This window comes from Balaenoptera physalus (genome assembly GCF_965194825.1).
Source record: "Balaenoptera physalus genome assembly, chromosome: 21".
Classification (NCBI taxonomy): domain Eukaryota; kingdom Metazoa; phylum Chordata; class Mammalia; order Artiodactyla; family Balaenopteridae; genus Balaenoptera; species Balaenoptera physalus.
The window spans coordinates 41,248,695-41,265,763 of record NC_138902.1 but is presented as its reverse complement, the minus strand read 5'-3'; the positions used below and the strand labels follow the sequence as shown (position 1 = coordinate 41,265,763).

At 33.6% G+C, this 17,069-nt stretch overlaps 1 protein-coding gene across 1 annotated transcript in view; it reads left to right on the top strand.

Moving 5' to 3' along the window:
• The window catches only part of LOC309651390 (uncharacterized protein), a 797,009-nt gene that overhangs the window by 469,685 nt on the left and 310,255 nt on the right, over window positions 1-17,069 (top strand). The gene's annotated exons all lie outside the window — the stretch shown is intronic.

Genomic DNA, 17,069 nt, shown 5'->3' with positions numbered 1-17,069 from the left:
GTGTGTGGTGTGTGTGGTGTGGTGTAGTGTGTTTTCTTGGCTATTCTTGAATGTTTAGATATCCATATGAAGGTTTACATCAAATTTTCTAGTGCCATTAAAAGGTATGTTAACATTTATATTGGGATTACATTTAATTTATGAATTAATTTAGGGGAACCGAGTCCTCTATTATATTGAATTATCATATCTAAGAATAATAAATGTCTTCCTACTGGTTCAAGTCTACTTTAATGTCATTCAGAAGTGTTTTAAAATTTTACTCATACAGTAAAATTTTGCATATTTTCTGTTAAATTTACTCTTAGTTCTTTTTCTTCCTTTCTGATATTTAAATTTTTTTCTCTCATTATATCTACTATTATTTATGTATATGGAAACTATTGATTTCCTATTAACTACTGAGAAAGCTTATAAAACCCCTGAATTAAAAATTGCAATCTTGAATATTTAAAGTTTGTCCATTGAATTTTTTAGTTTTTTTCATTATTGTTTGAGCATTTACAGCTAACTTTAACATATAAACAGATTTAGTTTTCACAAACTTTCTATCTGTGCGAAGAACATTTGTAGACATGACTATGTCAGACTATTTTCTAAAGATGTATGTATTTTGTCCTGATTTTCCCTCATAAATTGCAAGAAGGTAGAGTGAATGCAGCACATTGCACTTTTGTGTTCTTACCACTGAACTGGGGTGGCCCCGTGGCTCAGTCCTGCGTGAATGTCCTCTTATTTGAGCTTCCTCTGTATTGAAGTATTTGGGTTGGGAATTCACTTGGGAAATTGACTTCCACATTTTGCCCTCTTTACTTACTTCATTGAGTCCTTTTATTGTTTGAGTTAATTTTATCATTGTGTATCTGGGATTTTCCAGATGCCTAAATGGATCATCTACACATAGAGATCATTTTATTTCTTGTCATCTAGTTCATATTCTAATTAGTTTTCCTACTTAATGTAGTAAAAGTGGAGATAATGGACACCGTGCCTTGTTTCTGATGTTAGTGGAAATGCCCGTGGTTTCTCCCCAAAAGTAAGTTAGTGTATTTAGGATTAAGATACACTGCATATAATCATTGTAGGAAAGAATTATTTCTCATTCTCTTGTGCTTTTTTTTAAAATTAGAAGTGAGTATTGAAGTTCATCAAAAGCTTTTTCAGAATCTATGGAGATATTTATATGATTTTTCCTTAAGTATTAATATAGTATATTGCATTAATACAGTTATATAAATAGATTTGCTAACACTGAAACAACGTTGAATTCCTAGAATAAATTTTGTTTGGTCTTAATGTATCATTTTCTTACTGTGGTACTAGTTTCTATTTATTTTTGTACAGTGTATGTATATGTACTTTTTGTTACAGTATATATGTAATTTTTGTTTCAGTATTTGTAAGTGATATTAGTATAAATTTTTTCCTTTTTTTTGTACAGTCTTTTTCAGGTTTCCAAGTTATATTTAGGAATAATTTATGATACTTTGAGACAATTTGGCCCTTTGAGATTTGGTAGATTCCTGTGTGATACCACCTTTCCCTTTCACTCTTTCCTGGGGTACTTTCTTAATAACATCATTAATATCTCCAAGGAAAATTTATGAGTTGAAGCTCTCTGTTTTTAATGTGGTTATTTTGGAAAATTGAATTTCCCTAGGAAATTCTCCTATTTGCAAAAAAGAGATCATAGTTTTTGCAAATTAATTTTGTTTCAAAGGTCCTTTTCCCTTTAGAATCTTTTATTATGTTTTTGTGTATTTTCTTTTTTTTCCTTAATTACATTTTTAAGCAATATGTCTATTTGTTAATCAGGACGAGGCACACACCTGATAGAAAGGACCCATAATCATCCAAATTTCTTGAACTTTAAGTTGAATGAAGTAAATAGCTGGGAATTTGAGAATGATTCCCTTGGAGAAGGGGGGAGTGTTTTATATGTCTGGGAAAGGGCATATGCAGATGTTTGGTGGCCAAAATGATGCACTGTGTTAGGAATTGATTACTGTGTTAAAATATCCATTTATTGTCTCTGTCTGTCTTCAGTCTTCTATGGAAATGGAAGTGTCACGGGTTTAGTCAGCATGTCACCACATAAAAGAAAAACTACATTACTAAGCTCCCTTGCAACAAAATTTAGCTAAAGATTAATGGTGAGTTTATGTGCAAATTCTAGGAGGGGCCCACAAAGAAGGGAAGAGGTTTCTATATCTTTTCTCCTTTACTTTCTATCTTCATATTGACTAGGCTTTGGATATTGTGTCTGGAGCAGCCGTTTTCTGCTCTGAAGATGATCTTGTGAATGGAGCTTATGCACAAGGGAAAACTAAAGATAACAATGCCTGGTTCTCTGATGCAATATATACCACAGCATTTGTGGAGAAATGAATGCATGTCATCCTTTTGTTTTGGGCTATTTTGAACTTTAAAAAATGAAATTGTAGAGTGGATATTGTTTTGAATCTAGTTTCCTTTGCTCAAAAATCTGCATACATTTGTGTAATATAACAATACTTTTCTCATTTTTAATATTTATAACCTAGTCCATTATATGAATTCACCATAACTTATTTAGATATACTGTTGATGAGTATTTGCTCTGTCTACTTTGCAGTTAGTGCTATGAAGATATTCTTATATTTCTCTTTTGGTAACTGTGTGTCTGTCTGTGTCTGTGTGCACTCAACTGAGTTAGATATATTTATATATAATATTAATATGATTTCTAATTTACTGCTAAAATTCATCAAATTATTATTTCTTGAAATATTAAATTAATTTTAAATTTCAAGTCTAAAAATTCCAATATCTAGAACTTCTATGTATCTTCCTCTGCCTTGCTCTTCTTTCCTCCTAACTTCCACTTATAATATTCCCACAGTCATTTTGTATTACTTTATTTTTTAATGACAGTCCTTATATATGAACAATTCTAAATAATTCAGAGCTTTGGTGATGTCATTTTCTATCTGAAAGGATTAACTTTTGCCTCTGGTTAACAGTTTGCAAGGAAGAGTTATCTTAATCCAGTCAGAAATTGAATTTATTTGAAGCTCGGTTTCATTTATTTTAAAGCCTTATTTATTTATATCTTGCTGTTATTCTTATGCCAGAACCTTTGAATCTTCAAAGGAAAGCCTGGAGTGTTTACAGTGTCTCCTTTCTGTAGTGGCCCCTTAAACCAAGTTTGGTTGTTTTTTCTTTTTTCCTTCCAGCACTTTGAATCTCCTAAGTGTTCTGTTCTCATAGCAATTGCTTCCAAGTCAATAAAAGTCGTGCCATACGTTGAACTCTTATTTCTTGGCTTTCATTCTCATTAGCATCCTCTGCCACTACAGTCCACGAGAGTTCTCCAATGCTTCCAAACAAATTGAATTTATTTTTTATTCCCACTTTTAAAGTTTTTCTTATAAGGAAGACTGATCTGAAACAAGCTAGCCCACCATTTCTGAAAGTGAAATCTGCATCCACAGTCACCTGTAAGCCAGTGTTATTTGGGTTTTCTTCATTTGAAGATGAACATAATTCCAGATAGTGCCAGCCTGATAATAGATAAAGTTTTAGAACAAATTATTTGGCAAATAACTGTTCTTATATTAAGAAACGATACTGATTTGCCTACATCTTAGAGGCTGAAATTCTCATCTCTGGGCACCATCTACACAGTGACCTGACATCCATATGAAAACTGGGTGTTATATCCAGAAGCACTTCATTATCACTTGGAATTAGACTGAAGCAGTCCCTGAAAACACACTTCCTATGGATCTTAATATTCTCATATGAAGAGTTACATATAACTATTAAATTTATAAATAATTGTTTAAAATGAGTCTGTATTACAGAAAGTTTTGTACCACACGTCAACACACTGATTTTTACAGTATTACAGCCGAGCCCAAGGGCATCCTTGAAGCTCAGTAATGCATGAATGTCCTCTCATTGGTCAGAACTTCAGGTAGTGTATTTCATTGGCCAGTTTTCTTGAATTGGCTCTGAACAGCATGAATAAAAGAGGCTTTGAGGGATATCAAATTTTACTTACGTATGAGAAAGGGGAAGCACCCTAATGTTAGTTTTACTATGATTCTTGTTAAGTGTTTGCTGCTATTGACTGTGTGAAATCACCTACTGTCTTTTAGTGATTTTTAAAAATTAAGTAGCCAGATGGATTCTGTTATTTGTAAGAACCCCTAGTAACATTGGATTAATGGTCAGTTTCTTCTTGAAGTATTTCTCTCTCCTATATTGCTTGAATGCAGACATGGTGATAATTGAGAAAAGTTTTCATACAACAAAGGTTTGTGAATAATACTTTTTCTGAGTCTTTAAAAAAATGACTTAACATATAAATAAGCATATACCAATATAACTATCACATATGTTTATATATGTGATTTCACATATATACTATGTTTATATATTTTTTTATTTATTTAATCAATTTAAAAGAAAGGAAGGAGTAGAACATAGTTTCTAATCACTCCATCTAGAAATGAATCATAGTGGGAGAGCTTTTTTCAGAAGTATAAAATTTAATTTTATGCATAATGTAAATCTTATTCTCACTCATTGTTCTTTTTTTCTATATGTGATTTTATGTTACTGTTATAGCATAACTCACTGTTTATACCTTTGTTAATTCTTTTTTAGGGGAGATGTTGGTTAGAGTGAAGAAAGAAAGCATAATTTTAAAAGTTACTGTCATTTTTTAATAGAAATGAAATGTTAAAGTTGGGTATTATTTTTATTTTCATTCAAATTTCCTAAATACTAGAAGAATGTCAAAACTGTTTTCTGGGTTTTAAGTATTATTTCTTTTAAATTGTTTTTCTCCTTTGTTTATAGCAAGTTCATATAACTGTGCCCTTTCTTATATCATATAAGCGTTGGCTAATTGTCTCAACATAAAAAAAAAAAACTCTTGAAATTAATAATTATTTTTCTTTATGTAGAAAATTCTTTCCTATGTTTTTGTAATATAATAGTCCCACCATAATTAAAATAATAATATGGAATATATTAATTGCTTAATGTTTAAAATTGGAGCAATGTAGTCTTTATTTTATATATGATTTTGCCTTCCACTTATGTTAATTTTTCTATATTGCAACCGAACGTCCTTTCTTAAATGTGTTATGGGATACAACAAAAAGTAAAAATATGTCATTCTCATATCTACCCTCAACTTACAGATATATTTACATAATGAATAAAATAGTGTTAACCCATGGTCAGCATGTAGTTAATGATGTATGCCATTAAGAACCTTGTTCTTAACCATTCTTTCTTTGTCTGTGTTTCATATTCTTTATAGTTTTCCTCTATAAACATTGTGTTAATTTATACTTTTTTTCTTTTAGATTTTTTTAAGTTTTCAATTTTTAAAAAGCATTTTGATTTTTTTATCTCAAAATCTAACCTTCTTAAAACTGTGAATACCTTTCCTTTAGATTACCATTTTCTTGTATCTTTGATAAGTTAATGTTTGTTAATGAATTAATGTATCTGAATAATTTTCAACAACATTGTTAGTAAATATTGTGGTATGTTGTGAGTGTATCAGAATATCTCTATTTCTTAATAGAAATTCCCAGAGCACAAGGACATGAGTGTAAGTTCCATATGATCAGGATTTATATAAATCTTGTTAATTTCTCTTTTTCTTACACAATGCCCAGCCACAATACTTGTCACATAAATTAGTTGACCAATAATTGTTTAATTACTAATTAATTGTGAAAATACATTGAAATTTTCAAACAATGGTATTTCAATCTCTTCGATAAATGTCTCTCAAATATTTCCAATGGATTGCCTTTAACAGCAAAAGATAAAACAATATTTCTTGTGTCCAGTTCAGTTCTATTCCATTTGGAAAATTCACATGAACACTCAATCTATTTTTTTTTTTGCAAATAACGTGTTTTTCTCTTTTTTTAAAAAAAAATTAATTAATTAATTAATTTATGGCTGTGTTGTGTCTTCGTCTCTGTGCGAGGGCTTTCTCTAGTTGCGGCAAGTGGAGGCCACTCTTCATCGCGGTGCACGGGCCTCTCACTATCGCGGCCTCTCTTGTTGCGGAGCACAGGCTCCAGACGCGCAGGCTCAGTAGTTGTGGCTCACGGGCCTAGTTGCTCCGTGGCATGTGGGATCTTCCCAGACCAGGGCTCGAACCCGTGTCCCCTGCATTGGCAGGCAGATTCTCAACCACGGCGCCACCAGGGAAGCCCCTCAATCTATTTTTAAAATGTGTAGATTCTGATTTCTATTTCATAATATATCTGTGTTTTATTACTGTGAAAAAATCCTGTTTTCCTAGTTTATGAAATAAAAAATAAAATGGAAGTTTCTAGTATGTCAGCACACCATCACTGAGCCAGCTCCATCATGGTGCTTGTCCATGTAGACCCCTGACTCCCCTCCCCACGCCATTACCTACACTCAAAGAGGTAGAAAAGAAACTATTTCTTTCCTTTAGGATATTTCCAGAGTACTTTTGTGCAGGCTGTCTTGGTGTTTGGCACTACTTTTTTTTAACATGAATAAATGTGTTTATCCAATTTGCCATGTACTATGTATAACCTAAATTTGCAGGTATGAATCGGAGTATGATTATAATAAGTGCCTGTCTGCATTTTTTATGTAAATTAGAATGCTATTCATTTACAATCCTGTTAATCTTTTATAATTATACTTTTTAAAAAAATTCATTCCAAGTAACTTAAAATATTTACTTAAATTTTGGTTTAAATTAGTTGACCAGTAACTTGTGTTATTGTTCATTAAACAAGATATATTTTGTTATTATTAGGTGTGTTTCTTCATATCTTTAAGTGTTGTGAAGATCTTAACTTTTTCTTAAATGGAAGAGTGGGTGATACTTGTTGTAAGAGAAGGAAAGAGAGAGAGAGAATACTTTATTTTCCAAAGTTGAATCATGTCATCTTAACACTCATTTGTCATCCCAACAGCACAAAATTCTTCAAAATGTGATTCCGGCAATAAATATATTTTGTTTTTAAAGTTTTATGTCTCTAGATTGGAAGTTCACTTAAGTAAATACATTTCTCTGTATTCATAAACTAATCGAGGAAAGGAGTGAGGCTAGAGTCTGACACAGTATCAGACATCTTGTAGTCATATGATAAAAGATTTCTTTTTAATAAACTGAAGAAATTAATTTATTTCCATAGAGGTACAAGGCCATTCATGTGATAATTTGTCTTTGCAGAGAAAATTTAGCTGTATTATGGCTTTAACTTATCTAATCTTCCCGATGTTTCGTTCATTTGGTCACTTGAAAATATTTATATATTGAGTGCTACAGTATGCCAGACATTTCTATTCTACAGCAGAGAAAGGTAATAAACAGAATAAATCATAGAGAACTGTATTTTAGACTGAAATAAATACTAAAGACAAAATAAATTTGGAGAAAGTAAGTGATAAAGAAGGGGCTCTTGAAACATGGGTAATGAGTCAAATCCATTTCACCTACCTTCACAAAATAGGGTCATTTTTAAGAGTTGCATGTCCTCCAAGTGGCACATGGCCTAAACAGTAAGATGTTTGTCCGAGTTGTTTTCCAGAAACTTAGAGTCAGCTGTGTCTAGTTGGAGCCGAGCTGGTTAAAACTGGCTAGGACCACTGACCCTCCATGCGCATGTGCGAGTGTCCCCTGGGTGACCTTTTGAACGTGCAGAGGCCTGTAGCTTAGTTATGCCTGCGCAGAACTATGATAACCACACCTTTTTCCAATCACTTTTCCCCACCCTCCCCATGCTCCCTGCACCTTGGACCCCTGCTTCTTCATTCCTCATCCCGTCAATACCCCGAACCCCTTGCCTTCAGGGAGGCGGATTTGAGATGTGTTCTGTCTCCTTGCTTGGCTGCTGTGTGAATAAGCCGTCTCTGCTGAAGGTCTTGGCATCTCAGGGTTTGGCTGCTGCCTGTTGGGCAAGAAGAACCTGGTTGGTAACAATCTTTACTTAGAGTGTCCGGGGAAAAAAGCTCACTGTTACTTAAATTACAATGAAAGGAATTGACTGAATCAACCATGTGTCTATTGGGAGTAGAGAATTATAGGCAGACTAAGGTCAAGAACAGAGACCCTGTGAAGGAAGTATGTTTAGCAAGTTCAAGAAAAACTGATGAAACTGGAGGCAATGTAGGGAATAGGAATAAAGTCAAATAAGTCAGGACTTCCATATCTCGTGAGGCCTTTTAGCTCATCGTGAGGAATTTGGTATTTACTCTGAATGATACGACAAGCTGCTAGAGGGTTTTGAACAGGAAAGTGGCCTAATCTGAATTAGACTAATTTTTCTAGCTTTATTGAGGTATAATTGACAAAAATTATATACATTTAAGATGTACACATGATATTCTGATATACATAATACACTGTGAAAAGATCAACACCATCCAGTTAATTAACCTATCCATCACCTCACGTAGTTTGCGTGTGGTGAGAACACTTAAGGTCAACCCTCTTGGCAAATTTTGAGTATACAATATAGTTACCGTGGTGTATGTTAGATTTTCAGAACTTATTCATCCTGCATAACTGATGCTTTGTACCACTGGATCCACATCTCATTTCCCTACCCCAAGCCCTTGACAGCCACCTTTCTACTTCTGCTTTTATGAGTTCGACTTCTTTAGATTCCACATATAAGTGAGATCATGCAGTATTTGTCTTTTCCTATCTGGCTTCCGATTTTAAATTTAACAGTATTACTCTAACTTCTGTGTTGGAAATACATTGAAAGGAGGCAAACGGTGGAAACAAGAACAGTTAAGCTGCTAGGGCGGTACTCCAGGTGACAGATGTGTAGAGGCAGAGGGAGGGGCTCGTGAGAAGGAGTCAGATCCACTGTGTCCTTTGCTCCAGTTTACACACATTTTTCATATTCCCTAATTATACCAACCCTCCACCCACCTTGCTTATAGCACGTCATTGCCTTTCTCCTATTCTTCACACAAGAAATGTTCAGCTGCTTTTCTAACAAAAGCTATCAATCAACACCCTTCTGAAAAATAAAATTTCTCCACAAAAGTTTTCTTGATTCCTCCCAAACCTATGGCCCTCCAAGGTTCAATTTGTTCTGTCCAGTATTGACTTCCCCTGGCTAACCTACAAGTTTCCCGGGAGTATTAAATTATTTCCGATCTTTATGAAAGCCCTCCAAAGAAGAGTTGCTCCGTCTCCCCCATGCATAATGAAATCTAAGACACAGAGAGTTTAAATGATGTTTCAGAAACTGCCCAATTGACAAAGTACAGTGCTGGATCTTAAAGCCCGTTCAGTTTTACTTCAAAGCCCCGAAATTTTTCACCCTACCACATAGCCGCCTCGTGTGTAATTTATATCATCATAGGTAACAGCAGCATTTCCACTGAATAAATCCTATGCCACTTAATGCAGGAGCTCTTTGTGACTCAGCCTGGAATTTCTTCCAATTGACCACTCTACAAATTGAACTTTTCTATTATATTAAATTTCTCCTTTTGGAAGGGAGGTAACATTGGTGTGTATTTTGGTAACATCCGAGTAGTTTATTCTCCTCCGAAAGAACCTAAGCTGTTCTGTTTGATTCCAGTATTGCAACTATGTGTTTACTCTAGTTAGGCTTTTTAGTCTTATAATCTTAATTTAGATGTTTTAATAATATCAAGTAATTCAAAATGTCTGAGAAGTTGATTTAACTTATAATAAGTTAAATAATTAAAAATTACTAAATTAGCCCACTGTGTAATTTAAGCCCTTTCTCCGCTGCTTAAATTAGGATTTAAATTAGGTTTTACGATTAGGATTAGATTTTAGGATTTGATTTAAAAATAACATAAATTTATATCACTTGTATATTGCATTGTGAAAGCTTTATGGTTAGCACCTAAATCACTATTATGATATTATTATCATATAATGGTGATTATTATTATTGTGAGATTATTTTTAAATTAAAGATTCTAGGGATTCTAATTATAAGATACAAATTTCTTCACATTTTTCACCATTTAACTAATTGAGATATATGTGAGATTGGGTGAAATATAATTAGTCAGATATTATTAGAATTGAACTTTTCAAAAGGAGTAAAGATAAGAATGTTTTTCTGGAAGAATCCATACTAAAGACACTTCCTGTGCTAGAAAAGTATTAAACAGTTTTGGGGAAATGCTAGAAGCCACCCAGGTTTTACTATAGTTACTGAGCTTTAAAATATTGTGTTCCAAAGAACATTTTTGATTTTGAATATTTTTTACCTTCAAGTATATGGTAACAGAGAATATTTTAAAAATGTTTAATAAAACAGAAATATCTTTGAGATGCGTATTAATATTTTATTTCTAATTTTATCAAATAATTACATTTAAAATGAATGTCTCCTTAAGATCATCAGATTTATGAAACATACATATAATTCAGTGCTGAAGGAATTTATCATTAAAAGGGCAGTTTTGGTTGGTCATGCCATTTCTTTAATCTGTCTGTCCAAAATTTCATTAACTCTCATGGCTTTGAGGAAACCTTATACAAAGTTCTAAAGAACTGAGAAAAGTTTATACTTCTTATATGTGTATAAAATTTTAAATGAGGAAGCCATAAAAAGGGTATTATTAGGTTTTTTTCTCTAATTTTGTCTGAAATTTCAGTCAGCTTAAGTTTGAAATATTTGAATCATTATTATTGCAGATGTCTTATAGTGATAATTATTAAAACAATATTAACCTTACTATCTAAATTACAGACAAACTCATTTTTCCTTTAGAAGTGTGACACTTCTAGTGTTTGGAAGTGTTTGAGACCTAACAATTAACAGTCAAAAGGCCAACTGTCATCATTTTTATAACATTATTTGCTATAGTAAACTTTGGTGTCTAGAAAATACAGTACCTCCGTTTAAACATGTTTCTCTGACCAATCAGCGCCTTTATTGTAATCCTCACAAACAATCAATGTGATATTTATTTGTTCTCTATGTCCTATGTGCAAGGCACTATAGAGAGTATGAGGGTAAATGGAAAAATACTGGACAGTTTATTCCACATTCTTTTTTGAAATGAATTGAGCAAGAGGGTGGAGGTTAGGCCAAAGAAAAATGAGTACACATTTACAAAGTATACTTTAAATAAAAAGAAAATGTGTTTTAAAAGACCACATAACAAAAAAGTCATAGTCGAACAGTAAAATAAAAACAAAGGAAATTTTAGTGCAAAGAAATGCATGTAACACATACTACAAATGTCCTAAATCTGTGATGCATGATCATCAATGCAAAACAGCTAAACATGATCAGTTGTAGAATTCATTGTTTAATACATGGCGGTATCCCAGTAAATCAAAAGAAAAGAAATGTTTCCTCTGATGCTTATACATATTTTTAAAAACCTTGTAGTTAGGCCCTCATGAAGGGGCAACTTGGTGATTTAGGGAATATGGCCTCTGACATAAACAAATAAAATCACAGAGATTTTCATATGGCTATCTGTTAAAGTATGTCTGCTTTTTATTTGGCTCTTTTAAGAGTTATCTTGTAAAAATTACTCCTCCTTCTCTCCACCCCCGGACTACGCTGATAATTACTACTCTACTTACTGTCTCTATGAATTGGATTTTTCTGAGTACCTCATATAAGTGGATTATACAATATTTATCCTTTTGGGTTTGGTTTATTTCCCTTAGCATACTGTTTTCAATATTTATCCATGCTATAGCATGTATCAAAATTTTGTTCTTTTTAAGGCTGAATAATATTCCATCTTATGTATATACTACATTTTGTTTATCTGTTCACCCACTTTTGGACATTTGGGTGTTTCTACCCTTGGGCTAATGTGAGTAATGCTGCTATGAACATTGTTGTACAAATATGTGTTCAAGTCCCCGCTTTCAATTCTTTGGGAATTCAAATTCCTACAAGTGAAATTTATGGATCATATGGTAATTTTATGTTTAATTTTTTGAGGAACTGCCATATGTTTTACAAAGAGGCTGCACTGTTTCACATTCCCACTAGCAGTGCACAAGCATTCCAATTTTTCTACAGCATCACTAACACTTATAATTTTTTATTACTTTTTTCTTAACAGTTCTCATCCTAATGGGTATAGAGTAGAATCTTACTGTGGTTTTGATTTGTATTTCTCTAATGATTAGTGATGTTGAACATCTGTTCTTGAGCCATTTGTATATCTTTTTGGAAGAAATGTCTATTTAAGTCCTTGGACCATTTGTTTTTCTTGTAAAGACTTTTTTTTAGAGCAGTTATAGGTTACAACAAAATTGAGTGGAAAGCACAGACATTTCCCATACACCTCCTTCCCTCATTATTTATTTTTTTAATTGAAGTATAGCTGATTTACAATGTTGTGTTAATTTCTTCTGTTCAACAAAGTGACTCAGTTATACACACACATACACACACACACATATATGTATGTATTCTCTTTCATATGATTTTCCATTATGATTTGTACAGGATATCAAATATAGTTCTCTGTGCTATACAGTAGGACCTTGTTTTTTACCCATCCTATATATAATAGTTTGCCTCTGCTAATCCCAAACCCCCAACCCATCCCTCCCTTACCCCCCTTCTCCCTTGGCAACCACAAATCTGTTCTCTGTATCTGTGAGTCTGTTTTTGTTTCATAGATATGTTGATTTGTATGTTATTTTAGATTCCACATAAAAGTGATATCATGTATTTGTCTTTCTCTTTCTGACTTACTTCACTTAGTATGATAGTCTCTACGTCCATGCATGCTGCTTCAAATGGCATTATTTCATTCTTTTTGATGGCTGAATAATAGTCCATTGTGTGTGTGTGTGTGTGTGTGTGTGTGTGTGTGTATCTCACATCTTTATCTATTCATCTGACCATGGACATTTAGGTTGTTTCCATGTCTTGCCTATTGTAAATAGTGCTGCTATGAGCATAGGGGTGCATGTATCTTTTCAAATTATAGTTTTGTCTGTGTATATATGCCCAGGAGTGGGATTGCTGGATCACAGGCAACTCTATTTTTAGTTTTTTAAGGAAGCTCCATACTGTTTTCCCTAGTGGCTACACTAATTTACATTCCCACCAACAGTGTAAAAGGGTTCCCCTTTCTCCACACCCTCTCCAGCATTTGTTATTTGTAGAGTTTTTCATGATGGCCATTCTGACCAGTGTGAGATGGTACCTCACTGTAGTTTTGATTTGCATTTCTCTAATAATTAGCAATGTTGAGCCTCTTTTAATGTGCCTATCGGCCATCTGTATGTCTTCTTTGGAGAAATGTATATTTAGGTCTTCTCCCAACTTTTTTGATTGGGTTTTTTTGTTGTTGTTGAGTTGTATGAGCTGTTTGTATATTTTGGAAATTAAGCCCTTGTCGTTTGCATCATTTGCAAATATTTTCTCCCATTCCATTGATTGTCTTTTCATTTTGTTTATGGTTTCCTTTGCTGTGCAAAAGCTTGTAAGTTTGATTAGGTCTCATTTTTTTTTGTTTGTTTTCATTTCTATTGCCTTGGGAGACTGACCTAAGAAAACATTGGTAGATTTATGTCAGAGAATGTTTTGCCTATGCTCTCTTCTAAGAGTTTTATGGTGTCATATCTTGTGTTTAAGTCTTTAAAGCCATTCTGAGTTTTTCTGTGTGCATGGTGTGAGGTTCTAAGTTTATTGATTTACATGCAGCTGTCCAACTTTCCCAGTAGCACTTGCTGAAAAGACTGTTATTTTCCCATTTTATATTCTTGCCTCCTTTATTGAAGATTAATTGCCCATAGGTGTGGGGTTCTTTTTCTGGACTCACTATTCTGTTTCATTGATCTGTATGTCTTTTTTTTTTTTTTTTTTTTTTTGCCAATACCACACTGTTTTGATTACTGTAGCTTTGTAGTATTGTCTGAAATTTGGGAGGATTATGCCTCCTGCTTTGTGTTTTTCCTCAGGATTGCTTTCTCCTGCCCCCATTATTAACATCTGCCACCAGAGTGGTACATTTGTTATAATTGTTGAGCCCACATTGACGCAGTGTCCAGAGTTGTGTTCACTCTTGGTGTTGTACATTCTTTGGGTTTGGACAAATGTATAATGCTATATATCCATCATTATATTATCATACACAGTATTTTCACTGCCCTAAAAATCCTCTGTGTTCATTCATCTCTCTCCCCACTTATCCCAATCCCTGGCAACCATTGATTTTTTTTACTGTCTCCATAGTTTTGCCTTTTCCAGAATGTCATATAGTTGGAATCATTTAGAATATAGCTTTTTCTGATTTGCTTCTTCCACTTAATAATATGGATTTAAGTTTCCTCCATGTCTTTTTATGACTTGATAGCTTCTTTTTTGTGCTGAATAATATTCCATTGTGTGGATATACCAAAGTTTATTTACCCATTCACTGACTGGAGGACATCTTGGTTGCTTCCAAGTTTTGTCAATTAGGAATAAATCTGCTATAAACATCTTTGTGTAGGTTTATGTGTGGACATAAGTTCTCAACTCCTTTGGGTAAATGCCAAGGAGTGTAATTGCTGGATCACATGGCAAGTGTGCTTAGTTTTGTAAGAAACTGCTGAATAGTCTTCCAAAGTGACTATACCATGTGCATTCTCATCAGTATTGAATGAGAGTTCCTATTACTCTACATCCGTGCCAGCAGTTGGTGTTGTTAGTGTTCTGAATTTTGGCCATTTTAATATGTACGTAGTGGTATCTCATTGTTGTTTTAATTTTAGCATTACTCTGATGACACAAGATGTGGAGTGTCTTTTCATACGCTTATTTGCCATCTGTGTATCTTCTGTGGTAGGGTGTCTGTTGAGGTTTTGACCCTTTTTAAAATCAGGTTTTTTACTTATTGTTGAGTTTTAAGAGTTCTTGTATATTTTTGATAACAGTCCTTTATCAGATACTTATTTTGCAAGTATTTTCTCCCAGTCTGTGGCTTTTCTTGTAATTCTCTTGATACTGTTTTTAACAGCAGAAGTTTTTTTTATTTTAATGACGTCCAGCTTATCAGTTATTTATTTCATGGATTGTGTCTTTGACATTGTATATAAAAAGGCATACCATACCCAAGGTCATCTAGGTTTTCTCCTGTGTTATCTTCTAGTAGTTTTATTGTTTTACATTTATAGTTTTGCATTTTACCTTTAGATCTGTGATCTGTTTTGAGTTAATTTTTGTGAAGAGGTAATACTTCTGTCTAGATTCTTTATTATTTTTCTTTTGCAAGTGGATTTCCAGTTATTCTGGCACCATTTATTGAAGAGATTATCCTTGACCTATTATTTTAAATCAAGTTGTAAGTTTTGTGGTTGTTGAATTGTTGAATCTTTATATATTCTGGATGTTAACTCCTTACTAGATATATGATTTGCAAATATTTTCTCTCATTCTGTAGGTTACTTTTCACTTTTTTGATAGTGTCCTTAGCACAAAAGTTTCCCATTTTAATGAATTTCAATTTATTTCAATTTCTATTTCTATTTTTCTAATTTCAATTTCTATTTTTTATTTTGTTCTCTGTGCCTTCGGTGACATATCCAAGAAATCATTGACAAATGCAATGATATGAAGCTTTCCCCTGTGTTTTCTTCTTAGCTCTTATGTTTAAGTTTTGATCTATTTTCATTTAAGTTTTGTGTATAGTGTAAGGTAAAAGTTCAGTTTTATTCTTTTGCATGTAGATAGCACTTTCCCAACACCGTTTATTGAAAACACTATTATTTCCCCATTGAATAAGCTTGGCACCCTTGTCAAACATCATTTGACCATATATGTGAGGGTTATATCTGGGCTGTCTATTGTCTTTGACTGGTCTCTATGTCTCTCTTTTTGCCAACACCATATTGTTTTGATTACTGTAGCTTTGTAGTAAGTCTTGAAATCAGGAAATGTGAGACCAACAACTTCATTTTTCTTTTCCAAGATTATTTTATCTATATGGAGTTTCATGAAATTATATATGAATTTTATAATAAAATTCTCAATTTATCAACTTGTACATTTAAAAATCATATAATTTATTGAGAATGGTTTATTGTATGGTCTTTCTGGGAGACTGTGGCATGTGCATCTGAAAAGAATGTGTAGTCCACCAGAGGGGTATTCTATAGATGTCTGCTAAGTATAGCTTGTTCAGAGTGTCGTTCAAATCTTCTATTTTCTTATTAATGTTCTATCAAATGGTAAATGTACTCTGTTTATGCCTCTTATTGTTGAATTATCTATCTCCCCTTTTAAAACTTCCAGTTTTACTTCATGTATTTTGGTACTCTATTTTATGTGCCTATATTTTTAAAATTGCTAAATTTTGATGGTAAATTGACCCATTTATCATTATGAAATAACATTTTGTTTCATTTATGGTTTATTTTGTGTGAAAAAATAGCCACTGCAGTTCTTTTTTGACTGCACGGTGCATTAGTTACATTTCTTCCATTCTTTACTTTTTCCTTGTTTCTCCTATACACCAGGGGTCCCCAAACCCTGGGCCATGGACTGGTTCTGGTCTGTGGCCTGTTAGGAACCAGGCTGCACAGCAGGAGGTGAGCAGTGGGCGAATGAGCAAAGCTTCATCTGTATTTACAGCCACTCCCCATCACTCGCATTACCACCTGAGCTCCACCTCCTGTCAGAGGAGCAGCGGCATTAGATTCTCATAGGACCGTGAACCCTACTGTGAACTGCGTATGCAAGGGATCTAGGTTGCGTGATCCTTATGAGAATCTAATGCCTGATGATCTGAGGTGGAGCTGAGGCAGTGATGTTAGCGCTGGGGAGCGGCTGCAAATACAGATTATCATTAGCAGGGAGGTTTGACTGAACAGAGACCATAATAAATCAATTGCTTGCAGACTCATATCAAAACCCTATCAGTGAGTGGCAAGTGAAAACAAGCTCAGGGCTCCCACTGATTCTGCATTATTGTGAGTTGTATAATGATTTCATTATATATTGCAATGTAATAATAATAGGAATAAAGTGCACAATAAATGTAATGCACCTGAATCATCCCGAAACCATCGCCCTGCCCTGGTCTGTGGAAAAATC